The 15553-nt window shown below is 40.4% G+C and overlaps 1 protein-coding gene and 1 non-coding gene across 2 annotated transcripts in view; one reads left to right on the plus strand and one right to left on the minus strand.

Moving 5' to 3' along the window:
- Nucleotides 1-15553, plus strand: part of LOC145992738 (tectonic-2-like) — a 619016-nt gene that overhangs the window by 475699 nt on the left and 127764 nt on the right. The gene's annotated exons all lie outside the window — the stretch shown is intronic.
- Nucleotides 1842-1913, minus strand: TRNAP-UGG (transfer RNA proline (anticodon UGG)). The gene has a single exon. It is a non-coding gene; the product is annotated as a tRNA-Pro (tRNA).

The raw sequence follows: 15553 nt of genomic DNA on the forward strand, positions 1-15553 counted from the left end.
CGGGACCTCGCCTACAGTACAAAGTGGGACTATGTCATAACCTGGAATCGAACGCGGGATTCCTTGATTACAAAGCGACAGAGTTAAACTGCAAAGTCAGGAAATGTGATGAGTGTTCCCTTTAAGTTTCGTAATACTTCGCTTAGCTTTCTTCTCTGGTATAGGGCGCAATGTTGATATAGTAACTTCTTTTCGGTTACGTACTGACATTGAAATGAATAAAAATGGATGTATGTGTGTATGTTTGTTCCGGCATAACTCTCGAACGCCTGGAGCAATTTCAACCAAATTTGGTACACGTATCACTTACAATCTGGTAAGACATACTATGGGTTTAAGACACCTCTAGGGGTGGGGCTGGGAAGGGGTGACATGTAAAAATAATCGAAAACGGCCGATATTAGTGTCGAATCCATACTTTCCGGGGTCGTTAAGATGAATAGTGACACTCCGAATGCCGTTGAACTCCCAAGTTCATCGCCTATCGGCATGGGGGGGAGAGGGGGTGAAAAATAAAAAGTCAATAATGACCTAGATTAGTGTCGAATCCATAGTTTTCTGAGTCGCTAAGCTATTTGGTGATATTCACGATGACATTTTAGAGAAAGATATATATATATATATATATATATATATATATATATATATATATATATATATATATATATATATGAGAGAGAGAGAGAGTGAGTGAGGGAGTTAGAGTTGCTTTCTCGATCAACAAGTCACAGGAGGAGTCTATTAAGTCTTGTGGAGTGGATTTAAGATCGCCATGTTTCCCGCACGGACAACTTCAATAGAAGATTCGGATAAATAAATACCCGGGCAATCAGACAGTAGATATATAAAACTGCTGAAACCACCATTTTGAACTTTTAACGTGCCCAGACGATAAAGAAAAGGAGTCATGGGCCTGTCCGGGATTTGAACCCGGGATTTGAACCCGGGACCTCTCGCACCCTAAGCGAGAATCATACCCCTAGACCAACAGGCCACATGCAGCCTTCGCCTTCCAAAATAAAGTAGTACCACGCGTAACGACAAAACTTTCTTTTTTTATATATGCATCCACGTCGACAATTTTGCGCTCCGCTGAGTAAAGTGTAAGCATGGAAGTATTACATAATAAATGCATTTTATTCACTCTGCGAGCGAGAAATAACTTTTATATCGTTCATGTGATTTTGTTTTCTTACGAGTAATGAGACGTTTCACTATCAAGCGATCTCACATCCACATGGAAGAATCTAAACACAGTTTTGTGTTTAATGAAGTAGCCTGTTGGTCTACGGGTATGATTCTCGGTTTAGATGCGAAAAGTCCAGGGGTTCAAATCCCGTGCAGGTCCAATTATTATGTTTTTTCCATTATAGAGTTGGGTTGAATAGAAATGATACCAATGTTGAGACGGTGCGTTGTTAAAAATATAGAAGAGAAAAAGTTACTTCTGTGGAACCGAAATGAGATTTGAATTTTTTTCCTGGACCGAACTGAATAATTCAAAGCGGATAGCAATAGATAAATCATGTCGTTGTTGTTGTTATAAGTTCACTTTATGCACAGATAAGCTAATCGGGACTGGACCTACAGTTTAAAGTGGGATCCGAACCACTGTACAAAAATGTGCCTCCACCGGTTTTCGAACCCAGGATCCCTTTGCAAAGTTGTTATTTTTAAAATTTAGAAGAAATATTAATTACAAGGCCTTGCCTCCCATAAAAGACGAGGGTGGGGTAAAACCTTTTGTGTTACATACTGCCATTGAATTCAATAACTATAAAACTGCTGAAACCGTCATTTCGATCTTTTAACGTACCCAGACGATAAAGAAAAAGAATCATGGACCTGTCCGGGATTTGAACCCGGGACCTCTCGCACCCAAAGCGAGAATCATACCCCTAGACCAACAGGCCTCTTCATGAAGCCATTTTTGGATTCGTTCATATGAATGTGAAAGCGCCTGTTAGTGAAGCCTCTCCTAGCAAAACTATCACTTTCACCTCGTTAAGTGAAAGTATGTAGCACCAAATATGATTTTTGTGTGATACTCCCATGTTTCCACTTTGTTAAGTGGAACCTACAGTTGTTGGTAGATAAGCCAAGGCCCTCATCGGGCTGTAGAGCTATGGGTTATTATTATATATACATACATTACATTACAACCTTACTAAATTTTTAATCTGTTCAATTACTTAGTCAGTATTTCTTTCGAATCTTTGTGAGTATAATATTTCGTGTATTTTTTCAAACCTTTGTGGAGCCCTCTCGGAGGAGGACATGGCGGCCGCCAGGAGGCCCGCGGACAGCAGGTTAAGAACTTCTATATTACACCAACCATATAATAAAGTTTATTAAAATATGTTTTAAGTTCAGTTTATGCTCGCAGGAACTATTCGAGAAAACCGAATCTGCAGTTTAAAGCGGGATTCGAACCAGCGTGCAATGTTATGTTCTCGCAACGGGAATCGAACACAACCCTTATTATGGCCCACTTTGCTCTTATGTGGATATGCATGTGGAAAATGTTTAAGTCAATCTCAATTCGCTATTCCTGACTACAAGTCCTAATTCATGTTTAGCCTACTTATCAAAAATGCCGTATTTGTTCATAATTGTATTTATTTACATTAATAAATACATTGTTATCGTCGTTTCGAATATTTCTTAGATATTCTAGGAATTTCACTGAGAATAATCTGAAGCGTCCTGCATGCAGAGTATAGTTTAATCAGTTGAGTTTTTAAGTTCACTTTATGCACAGATTAGCTAATCGGGACTGAACCACTATGTGCCTTCCTTTGGGCTCTAGGGGTCCCGGGTTCGATACCGGTGGAGGCACATAGTGGTTTGGATCCCACTATAAACTGTAGGTCCAGTCCCGATTAGCCTTACTGTGCACAAAGTGTACTTAAAACACCAAATCAATGAAACCTCCCTTGGGGATTGACTTCGGGACCCCTTAATTACAAGGCGACGACATTACCACTACTGGCGAGGGAGGCCCTCTTGTTCAAATACTGTAAATCTGTGATGTTGAATAATAATTAAACATAACAATGTTACATATTCCGTAAAATTACCAATTCGTACGTAATGTACAGTAAGCAAGTTGGAGCATTATGGGCAGTGACGGCGAATAGGGGGCGTGGGAGAGGACAGTTTCCCCCCCCCCAATTTTTTGCCACTTTTGTACCCGCACTGTGCTAAACCTTATCTACCAATGAAACTGTCCTTGTACCTCCCAGTTTTGCCACTTTGCCCCCTCCCCCAGTTTTGAAATTCAATCGCCGCCACTGATTCTATGTAATGTATTAAATTTTAAGGTACTGCTCACACAATTATAATTTGATAGTTAATTGGCTGCCCTATGTAAGAATCGGGTTTGTTATGGCTGTCGTACAAAGCAGTGACTTTTCGTTGGCAAAGTGTCGTTATGGGAAAATATCATATCGCTAAAGAAGATGCCTTGCTGACGATTCATCTATCATTAATCACAACGCACAGATCTTTCCGCTCCAAGAAAGATGTACTTACCTAATGTTTATTTCTTTCTTTTACAATACCCCTTTCCATTATTCCACTTTTCGCTATTTTTTTGCTAATTTTTCTCAACCGTCTTGATGCAACCTAGTGTTTTCCTTAAATCAATTTCTCCTAATAGTCCCTTGTTTTTACCGCTCTCTTTGTTTTTGCCACGAACTCGCTGTCTCTGAGGTTCCCCCTCCCCCTTTCCTTTACACCGGGAAGGAATAAATTGAGCCATTTATTCGTCTTCTTTCATCTTAGACTCTCCACGTCTGGCTCTCAATGGATGAGGTACTTTTTGTTTTTGCCTATAGGTCCATTAAGTTGAAAACGTTCCTCAAACTGGGGAAATAGCGCGCCCCCGAGGTGCTTCATTATAACGCAGTGCGCTCGTCTTTTGTTTCATCATGGTGGATGCACTAAGGTGAAGGAGAGGGATTGCGGTGGGTATTTCTCTTCCTGTCTTGTTGCCATGCATCGTGGTGCTTAGACTTACTGCCAAGAAAATAATCTGTGGCGACATGTTTTTTATTTGGCCTGCATCGGTGACGTAGAAAACTGGTGTAAGGTGACCAGATTTTTGAAACAACAAAACGGGACATTTTTCATATTTTTCTGAACGAAAAACGGGACGGCAAAATGTACACATTGTAACATAAAAACAGTTTCATCATAAATACTTATGTTTGGAAATTTAAAAAGTAAATACTGTAAAAATAACTTACATAAACTTAATATATAAAAATGGATGTATGTGTGTATGTATGTTTGTTCCGCTGGAGCGATCTCAACCAAACTTGGTACACGTACCACTTGCAAGCTGGAATGAAATACTGTGGGGGTAAGACACCCCTGGTACCCCTGGGGGTGGGGGTTGTAAGGCGGTGACATGTAAAAATAATCTAAAACGACCGATATTAGTGTCTAATTCATAGTTTTCGGGGTCGCTAAGATGAATGGTGACACTCCCAATGCCGTCCAACTCCAAGACACACCTGGAACCCCTGGGGGGGAGGGGTGAAATGTAAAAATGATCGAAAACGAGTTATATTAGTGTGGACTCCATAGTTTTCGAGGTCGCTGAGATGAATAGTGATTCTGCCAATGGCGTTCAACCACAAGGCACCCCTAGTGGAGGGAGTGGAAAGGGGGTGAAATGTACAAATAATCGAAAACGACCGATATTAGTGTGGAATCCATAGTTTTCGGAGTCGCTTAGATGAATAGTGACACTCCCAATGCCGTTCAACTCCAAAACACCTCACGCATCCCTAGGGGTGGGGGTGGGAAGGGTGACATCTAAAACGACCGATATTAGTGTGGAATCCACAGTTTTCGGGGTCGCTAAGATGAATATTGACGTTCCCAATGGCGTTCAACTCCAAGACTCCCCTGGTACCCTTAGGGATGGGGTGACATGTAAAAATAATCCAAAACGACCGATATTAGTGTGGAATCCATAGTTTTCGGGGTCGATAGAATGAATAGGGACACTCCCAATAACGTTGAACTCCAAGACACCCCTGTCACCCCTAGGGGTATTGGTGGGAAGGGGTGAAATGTGAAACGACCGATATTAGTGTGGAATCCATATTTTTCGGGGTCGCTAAGATGAGTAGTGACACTTCCAATGCCGTTCAACTCCAAGACACCTCTGGCTCCACTAAGACATTTTGTAAAAGTTTACACATGAGTGATTAAAGTTCAGCTCATGTGAAATAATTTCTATCCAGCAATGCCATGTAAAGAAAGTGTGTTGTTGCAGTAATACTATGCCCATAAAAGTCATTGTCGAGAGTGGCTACTCACCGGCAATTCCGGGAATTCTGCTTGAATTTTTAGCTCCGGGAATTATACGTGGATTCGACTTGATTTTTTTTCCCCGTAGACGTGAAAAATTACAACTTTTATTAATCCAAATCCCATTCAATTTCCTCATATTTATTAGAGTTGACGAGCTGTATCTTTGCGGGTGGCCTTGGCTACTCCGCGCAGAGTGTGAGAGAGATACGTTTATGTAGTTGCCACCTACTCGCTCTTTGGGTGGTCGACAGCAAGGACAGAACGCAAGGATAATGACGCGCAGCCGGTAGCTCCTCCCTCATGCTACTGCGCAGCCGGTAGCTCATCCCCCATGCTACTGCGCAGCCGGTAGCTCCTCCCCCATGCTACTGCGCAGCCGGTAGCTCCTCCCCAATGCTACTGCGGAGCCGGGCTTGTGCAGGGTTCACCCGCAAAGATACAGCTCGTCAACTCTAGTGCCCTGAGGCGAGTTTTTCACTGTTTCGTTTTTAGTTTTATCGAGGAAGGAAAAGAAATCTGCGTGAAAAATAAAACAGAATTTTCTCAATATGTTTACTTTGTTATTGTCCTTTGCAGAACAATATATCTGACAAGCCGAAGTTTATTGCAAGATAAGATATCTTCAAGTTGATTAGGTAAATTTGAAATTCTTATACAATTATCAATTTTTCGCAGATAACTATGTATATTCCGTAACATTCGTGACTGTAGATGCATTTCTAGTAAAATTGAATTAGAATTTTTGGATACATTGGAATCGCACAAACCTTTACATTGTTAATATAGTATTTGTGTGGATATAGGTGTGAGGGGCGGTAATACTTAAGGTTGAAATAGAGTAAACATCTACTTGTACCCTTAAATTTTTAGATGTGCGCCTTGAAAACCGGAAATTATACTTGAATTTTATCATAGTTCTAGAGTGGCCATCTTTTTGGGACTGTCACGTCTTGTCAGTGGTATAGTGGCGGAAGTCATAAAATCGATCTCTGTCGTGTCTCTTTTGTATCCAAATATTTTTCTAAAGGTTTCATTTTCCAATAATGTATGTTTCTCTTTTAATGTAACTACAGGAAAAAAAATACTCTTTTGTTTATTTAAACTTTTAGTTTCTTACGAGAAGATAAAAGCTTATGAAAAGAAAAGTAACACGCATTTCCTGAATTAAGTCTGCTTTTTATTTCCTTTTTAATATCATTTGCATTTGACAGTGCCACTTTATTAATATAATAACCCTAATTGCATACCATTTGATATTTATGTGCACGAACATTTAACATTATTTATATATTTCATGAGAATCTTTAAGTATTTTTTCAATGCGGAGAACAATTAAAATTTTAATTGTATGACGTCAACGGTATCTCCTTTCGTTACCATGGAAACTGCTTGGCAAAGGATGGCCGTTGAAATAATACATCATCGCGGCGTTTGAATTAATACGCTTACGTCCAACTTAACAGGACACTCTGAAAGGTTAATTAACTGGAAGTAACGGGATGTTATTTCGGCTGGCTGTAAATTCACCTTGTACCAAGTAAGTGACAAGTTCGCCGTCGTTAATCCAATAGATTACTGGGGAAATTTATCTCATCTGCTATCCATCGTCATTTTTCACAGTAGCTTGAGGTACTCCAGCATCCTTTATCCATGTGCCATTCTCAAACATTTCCAAACTCGTCGTTCAAAATCGTAAAAACATTTCAATGTTTTTTCTCGCCTATGTCTCTGTTCCTTTCACAAAAGAAAACCACAAGAAGGTTCACGTTAACGCTCTAGAAGAAATTCTGAGCATGTGTATTTTGAGATTGTGGAATATCAAAGCGGTCTTTCAAAAGGAGAGAAAAATCGAAAACAGATGCTCTGGCATCGACCAATGGTCCAACCGAGCTTTCATCTTAAGTACTTCGTTTGCATATTCTACTTTTCGCGCCAAGATTCGCAATCAATACAACTTATTTAAGCCTCGACATCGTTCAAAGTATGGCATTGCAATTTGTTTTCCTTGTTGGTCTTCCTGGAAGTCCTTACATCCTGATCCGTACAATAGGACACTGCACATAGCATGAATATATTTTTTCTGTCCTGAAAAAACTGAAGGTGGCTCTTTTTTTTAACTCTAAATTTACTTCTCTTGACATTTCAAATCCTGTGTCATTTTGCTATCCAAATCTGTCTTGATGTATCTTATCCACTTTCTTCATCTCCCCAGCTCCATCCCTGTATTTTATTTTCACAACATTTCATCCCTTAAATGTAACGGTATACGTGGATTCAGCCTTGAAGCTAGTCTGCGCGTCTTCATTGTTGCAGACACCAACTTCTGGCATACACGGATTCGCAGTTAAATGTGCTGCAGTTCCTGCGCATGCGCCTGAACAGTGAAGAGCTTTGAGTGGGCGGGGCTTTCCCTGAAACGTCAGATTAGAGACTCGCTTCTTACATACGCATACGGTGTGAGCTAGGATGTTCGGGTGATAGCTCCCATGTCTGTCTTACTTGTCATTTTCTTCGGCTTCTTCGGCTTATCATCGATGCTGAAAGAAAACTGATTCTTTGCTCCCAGTATACATGTATATACCCTGGCTATGGGTGTTCTTTGTGAATGTCTTTAAGCATCAATCATTCTCATTCTTGCGATTAGCCAAAAGTGACAGAAAAACGATGCAACGTAAGACAAATGTAAACACAAGACAAAAGATTAGCTAGTCAACTTCTTTGTCTGACTCCTGTCTCATTTCGAATGAATCAATTACAACATCTGTACTCATTGATACATCTTGATTCTTGTTCATTATTAGCCTCCTGTTTTTCCAGTTCATTCTAGTTATGTGCAGAATATTCATTAATTGTTCCCAATTCATACAGCGATAATAGTAGAATAAAAATCGTCAAGAGATTTCCACAGAGGACAAAACAAGGAGATTCTTTTTTCGAATTTCAAAATGTAACCTTCCATTTCTCTGTGATTATCAGCACACTCTTGTAATTAATACAATGTAATTTTTTCAGTTCTAATGACATTATATGAACGAATTGATGTACCATCCACGTGGTGAATTTCTGTGGCTCTCATTTCCAGACTCTTATGATAAGAAAAGTGATCCAGCAAATAGCAATACACTGCTCTGTAACTGTGGAACTAACTGAACTGTACGTGCTAGTGAATACGATAGCTCATCTTAAACAAGTTAAAGTGAACGCCTTGTGCTCTCCAATACTGGGCATGCCTTATTTACATCGCAGTTAACAAGTTGAGGGAGGCAGTGTTGGGTTTAATTAGCCCCCCCCCGCCCCTCCCCGTTCCCTCAATTTGATTGAACAATGGAAGGATGAAAACACACAAAATAACACACACACCATCCTATCTCGAACATTAATCGAGTGGTTGTTTGCAGAAGAGAAGGGAAAACGTAATTATCTCCAGCGACATCATGTGGATAGTTCATGGTGGCGAGGGAAAATATTAGCAAATTGCCCCCCCCCCCCCACCCGTCCATTTTTCTGGGAAAATAAAAAAGAAAGCTCGTGGTTTCCATGGTGATTTTTTTCCTCCGAATTGTACGGCCTTCCATATACGTGGTTAATGCAATTTTCATGCATGTTATTGGTTTTTTGTGATGTGGTAGGAAGTTTTACGGCGTTAAAATATGTTCATTTTCTCCACATGGGACATTTGTGGTCTTTTTTGCGATGTCACCCGACTCTCAGTTACTGCTTCTTCAAACTATGGCCGTTGGATCGTTTGGGTAGACAACAGGTGGATCGGTTGTCGAAAGTAACATATTTCTGACTTACGCCCCTAAATTCTGATCACCGATTCGACACTTGCGCCACTTCTGGCCCAAAACGCGATGGACTGGCCCTTTACCTTTTCGAACTAGGCATTTCTAATCTGAAGGATGATTTGCCCACTGTGTGGGTTGACGTTTTCCTGTCGAGGAATGGTGAAACAAGTATAAAGGTGATTCCAAGCTTTCGAAAGCTAACGCCTTTCCCATCTTCAGGGAGTGAAGTGACGAGGTTGTCTCGAGTCAAGAGCCAACAGAAGTCTGGAAAAGATTAAGCTTTCTGGAGCTAAGGTTACCCACATCTTCAGCAAGTCAAGTCAAACTTCTCTGGAGTCAAGTGTCAAGCGAGGTCTGGATATTATTCCAAGCTTTCTGGAGGTAAGGTTACCCGCATCTTCAGGAAGTTAAGTGAAGAGATTCTCTCGGGTCAAGGGCTTTTTATTTATTTATTTCTTTCTTGAACTCAACAGGTACATACCTAATTACAGAGCCCATATGAAGGATACATAGTCAATACAATTACATATATTTCTGTAATATATAAAGCTAGAAATTATATATATATATATTAAAATTATTTATAGATATATATATTAAAATTATTTATATATATATATACACACTTCATCACACAATTTCAATAGGAAAATATATGTTTAAGCTTAGGCCATTGTGTTAATAGTGGCTTTACTGAAGTCCCTTAGGTTCATAGAAAAGATGTCAATGGTGCTATTCTTGATTAGCAATTTGTTGTAACTGGTGCACATTCTTCACAATGAAGATTGCTTTTTAATTTCGGATCTAGCCTTCTTTATTAGAAAAACTTCATTTTTTTAGTCTAGTTTTCGACGACGGGATTCGAAAATTAATCTGGCAGAGTAGATGTTCAGCATCTATTTCGTGATTTAACTATTTCCAGAAGAATACTATTTCATGGAACGTTCTTCTGTGACACAGCTTTGTAAACCGACATTCATATATTAGGTTGTCGTAGTGTTCAAATGTGGGGTAAACTTTCTGAAATTTGTATTTTAAAAATCTAAGAAATCTCGATTGTACTCTTTCGATTGCTACATTATACTTTGCTGTGTCTGTATTCCATATAACGGACGCATATTCTACTTTTGGTCTTACATATGAATAATGTAAAACGTTTAGTGTTTCTATACTCTTGAACTACCTCCCCATTCTAAGAGTACACCCAAGGTTCTTGAACGCTTCACTAATTATTTGTTCTACGTGTTTATTAAAAGTAAGATTTGGAATAAAAAATAACCCCTAAATCCTTGACTGTAAAATTTCTTGCTAGAGTATTGTTGTATATTTGATACCGAAATTCATCTAGGTTTTTCTTTCGAGTATATATTACATAATGGCATTTATCGATATTTAGTGTTAAATCATTGAGTTTTGTCCACGTTTCTAACTTTGTAATATCATTTTGAAGTTGAACATTGTCATCTTGTTTGCTTATTTTCCTGTAGAATTTCAGGTCATATGCAAACAGCAATTTGTGTGAATTTTCAAATGAATCAGGTAAATCGTTAATAAGTAATGTGAAAAGAAGTGGCGCAAGGTTAGACCCCTGAGGTACTCCAGAGGTGACTCTTATCTCTGAAGATGTGTGGCCTTTATATGTCACGTACTGCGTACGGTTCTATAAGTAGGAAGCGAACAGTTGACGCAGTGGTTCAGAAATATTGAAGCATGCTAATTTACTTAATAGGATATCGTGGTTAACCAAGTCGAACGCTTTGCAAAAGTCGGTATATATTGCGTCAACCTGACCTCCATCGTCCAATGTTGAACTAATAAAATTGGTAATATCTGAGAGATTGGTCAACACTGATCTATGTGGTACAAAGCCATGCTGAAACGATGATATTACAGGTTTTACGTGGGTAAATATGTAACAGTGCATGATTTTTTCGAATATTTTTGCTAGGGCTAATAGTATACTTATTGGTCGGTAGTTTTGTACGTCATTAGTGTTATTGCTTTTGGGAAGTAGACAAATTTCCGTGGCTTTCCATTTTTTCAGGATATTTGTTTTTTCCGAGAATTAAATTGAAAATTAGATATAATGGGTATTTCAATATATTACTGCAACCTTTGACTACATAGGGCGGTATCTTGACCGGTCCGGCTGCTAAGCGAGGTCTGGAGATTATTCCAAGCTTTCTGGAGGTAAGATTACCCGCATCATCAGGAATGAAGTGAAGAGCTTCTCTCGAGTCAAGGGCCAAGTAAGGTCTGGAAATATTCCAAGCTCTCTGGAGAAAAGGTTACCCGCAACTTCAGGAAATGAAGTGAAGAGCTTCTCTCGAGTCAAGGGCCAAGTAAGGTCTGGAAATAGTCCAAGCTTTCTGGAGAAAATGCTACCCATATCTTCAGGAATTGAAGTGAAGAGCTTCTGTCGAGTCAAGGGCCAAGTGATGTCTGAAGAATATTAAAAGCTTTCTGGATGTATGGTTACCCGCATCATCAGGAATTGAAGTGAAGAGCTTCTCTAGAGTCAAAGACCAAACGAAATATGGTAAATATCCAAAGCTTTCTGGAGCGAGGTTTCTTCGAGTCCAGGACCAAGCGAGGTCTGGAGAATATTCCAAGGATACTGGAGGTAAGGTTACCCGCATCTTCAGGAAATGAAGTGAAGAGCTTCTCTAGAATCAAGGGCCAAGTAAGGTCTGGAAATAGTCCGAGCTTTCTGGAGAAAAGGTTACCCGCATCTTCAGGAAATGAAGTGAAGAGCATCTCTCAAGTCAAGGGCCAAGTAAGGTCTGGAAATAGTCCGAGCTTTCTGGAGAAAAGGTTACCCGCATCTTCAGGAAATGAAGTGAAGAGCATCTCTCAAGTCAAGGGCCAAGTGATGTCTGAAGAATATTAAAAGCTTTCTGGAGCGAGGTTTCTTCGAGTCCAGCACCAAGCGAGGTCTGGAGAATAGTCCAAGGATACTGGAGGTAAGGTTACCCGCATCTTCAGGAAATGAAGTGAAGAGCTTCTCTCGAGTCAAGGGTCAAGTAAGGTCTGGAAATAGTCCAAGCTTTCTGGAGAAAAGGTTACCCGCATCTTCAGGAAATGAAGTGAAGAGCTTCTCTCGAGTCAAGGGCCAAGTGCTGTCTGAAGAATATTAAAAGCTTTCTGGATGTATGGTTACCCGCATCATCAAGAATTGAAGTGAAGAGCTTCTCTAGAGTCAAAGGCGAAACGAAATATGGAAAATATTCCAAGCTTTCTTTTAGCGAGGTTCTTTGAGTCAAGGACCAAGCGAGGTCTTAAGAATATTCCAAGCATTCTGGATGTATGGTTACCCGCATCTTCAGGAACTGAAGTGAAGAGCTTTTCTAGAGTAAAAGGCCAAACGAAATATGGAAAATATTCCAAGCTTTCTGGAGCGAGGTTTCTTCGAGTCCAGGATCAAGCGAGGTCTGGAGAATATTGCAAGGATACTGGAGGTAAGGTTACCCGCATCTTCAGGAAATGAAGTGAAGTGCTTCTCTCGAGTCAAGGGTCATGTAAGGTCTGGAAACAGTCCAAGCTTTCTGGAGAAAAGGTTACCCGCATCTTCAGGAAATGAAGTGAAGAGCTTCTCTCAAGTCAAGGGCCAAGTGATGTCTGAAGAATATTAAAAGCTTTCTGGATGTATGGTTACCCGCATCATCAGGAATTGAAGTGAAGAGCTTCTCTAGAGTCAAAGGCGAAACGAAATATGGAAAATATTCCAAGCTTTCTGGAGCGAGGTTTCTTCGAGTCCAGGACCAAGCGAGGTCTGGAGAATATTCCAAGGATTCTGGAGGTAAGGTTACCAGCATCTTCAGGAAATGAAGTGAAGAGTTTCTCTCAAGTCAAGGGCCAAGTGAGGTCTGGTGAACATTAAAAGCTTTCTGGATGTATGGTTACCCGCATCTTCAGGAATTGAAGTGAAGAGCTTCTCTAGAGTCAAAGGCGAAACGAAATATGGAAAATATTCCAAACTTTCTGGAGCGAGGTTCTTTCGAGTCAAGGACCAAGCGAGGTCTGGAGAATATTCCAAGCTTTCTATAGGTAAGGTTACCCGCATCTTCACGAAATGAAGTGAAGAGTTTCTCTCGAATCAAGGGTCAAGCGAGGTCTGGAAATATTCCAAGCTTTCTGGAGAAAAGGTTACCCGCATCTTCAGGAAAAGAAGTGAAGAGCTTCTCTCGAGTCAAGGGCCAATTTAGGTCTGGAGAATATTAAAAGCTTTCTGGATTTATAGTTACCCGCATCTTCAGGAATAGAAGTGAAGAGCTTCTCTAGAGTCAAAGGCCAAACGAAATATGGAAAATATTCCAAGCTTTCTGGAACGAGGTTCTTTCGAGTCAAGGACCAACCGAGGTCTGGAGAATATTCCAAGCATTCTGGAGGTAAGGTTACCCGCATCTTCAGGAAATGAAGTGAAGAGCTTCTCTCGAATCAAGGGCCAAGTGAGGTCTTGAGAATATTCCAAGCTTTCTGGATGTATGGTTACCCGCATCTTCAGGAAATGAAGTGAAGAGCTTCTCTAGAGTCAAAGGCCGAACGAAATATGGAAAATATTCCAAGCTTTCTTTTAGCTAGGTTCTTTTGAGTCAAGGACCAACCGAGGTCTGGAGAATATTCCAAGCATTCTGGAGGTAAGGTTACCCGCATTTCAGGAAATGAAGTGAAGAGCTTCTCTAGAATCAAGGGCCAAGTGAGGTCTTGAGAATATTCCAAGCTTTCTGGATGTATGGTTACCCGCATCTTCAGGAAATGAAGTGAAGAGCTTCTCTAGAGTCAAGGGCCAAGTGAGGTCTTGAGAATATTAAAAGCTTTCTGGATGTATGGTTACCCGCATCTTCAGGAATTGAAGTGAAGAGCTTCTCTAGAGTCAAAGGCCAAACGAAATATGGTAAATATTCCAAGCTTTCTGGAGCGAGGTTCTCTCGAGTCAAGGGCCAAGTGAGGTCTGGAAATATTCCAAGCTTTCTGGAGAAAAGGTTACCCGCATCTTCAGGAGTTGAAGTGAAGAGCTTCTCTAGAGTCAAAGGCCAAACGAAATATGGTAAATATTCCAAGCTTTCTGGAGCGAGGTTCTCTCGAGTCAAGGGCCAAGTGAGGTCTGGAAATATTCCAAGCTTTCTGGAGAAAAGGTTACCCGCATCTTCAGGAGTTGAAGTGAAGAGCTTCTCTAGAGTCAAAGGCCAAACGAAATATGGTAAATATTCCAAGCTTTCTGGAGCGAGGTTCTCTCGAGTCAAGGGCCAAGTGAGGTCTGGAAATATTCCAAGCTTTCTGGAAAAAAGGTTACCCACATCTTCAGGAAATGAAGTGAAGAGCTTCTCTAGAGTCAAGGGCCAAGGGAGGTCTTGAGAATATTCAAAGCTTTCTGGATGTAAGGTTACCCGCATCTTCAGGAAATGAAGTGAAGAACTTCTCTCGGGTCAAGGGCCAAGTGAGGTCTGGAGAATATTAAAAGCTTTCTGGATGTATGGTTACCCGCATCTTCAGGAATTGAAGTGAAGAGCTTCTCTAGAGTCAAAGGCGAAACGAAATATGGAAAATATTCCAAGCTTTCTTTTAGCGAGGTTCTTTTTATTCAAGGACCAAGCGAGGTCTTAAGAATATTCCAAGCATTCTGGAGGTAAGGTTAGCCGCATCTTCAGAAAATGAAGTGAAGAGCTTCTCTCGAGTCGAGGGCCAAGTGAGATCTTGAGAATATCCCAAGCTTTCTGGATAATGGTTACCCGCCTCTTCAGAAATTGAAGTGAAGAGCTTCTCTAGAGTCAAAGGCCAAACGAAATATGGAAAATATTCCAAGGTTTCTATAGGTAAGGTTACCCGCATCTTCAGGGAGTGAAGTGAAGAGCTTCTTTCGAGTCAAGAGGCAAGCGAGGTCTGGAGAAGATTCCAAGTTTTCAATAGCTAACGCAATTCGCATCTTCAGGAAGTGAAGTTATGAAGTTCTTACTGCTTAACTACCGGTTGCATTCTACAGAACATTGCAAGTGTTCAAGTCCTAACATGCCTCGTTTCCAGGAACGGATTTCGATTTGATTTGATTTTGAGTTTTAAGTCCACTTTATGCACAGAAGACTGTGGAATGGAACCTTGTTATACTCTCACACACACACTCCAACAGCGTCGGATTCTAATCCCGGACTTGCGTGGGTGTTCTTTGGGAGTGTCCTTTCATCTAATCATCACTCCTCATCGTCGTCGCGGTTAGCCTGAGGTGTAAGAAAAGTGACGTGCAATAAGAAAAATTCAAAGTACAACATTACATGACATAGTCATACAAAAGTTATACAAATGCATACCTGATAGTTTCAAACATTGCATAGTCAATATTCAATCATTAAGTCAGTCATATATACCATGCCTGACTTATATACTACATCTGAGAGTGTGACAACTTGTCTCCACTTTATCATGGAATTACACAGGTTTATATC

This window comes from Lepisma saccharinum, chromosome 9 (assembly GCF_977018435.1).
Source record: "Lepisma saccharinum chromosome 9, izLepSacc3.1, whole genome shotgun sequence".
Taxonomy (NCBI): Eukaryota; Metazoa; Arthropoda; class Insecta; order Zygentoma; family Lepismatidae; genus Lepisma; species Lepisma saccharinum.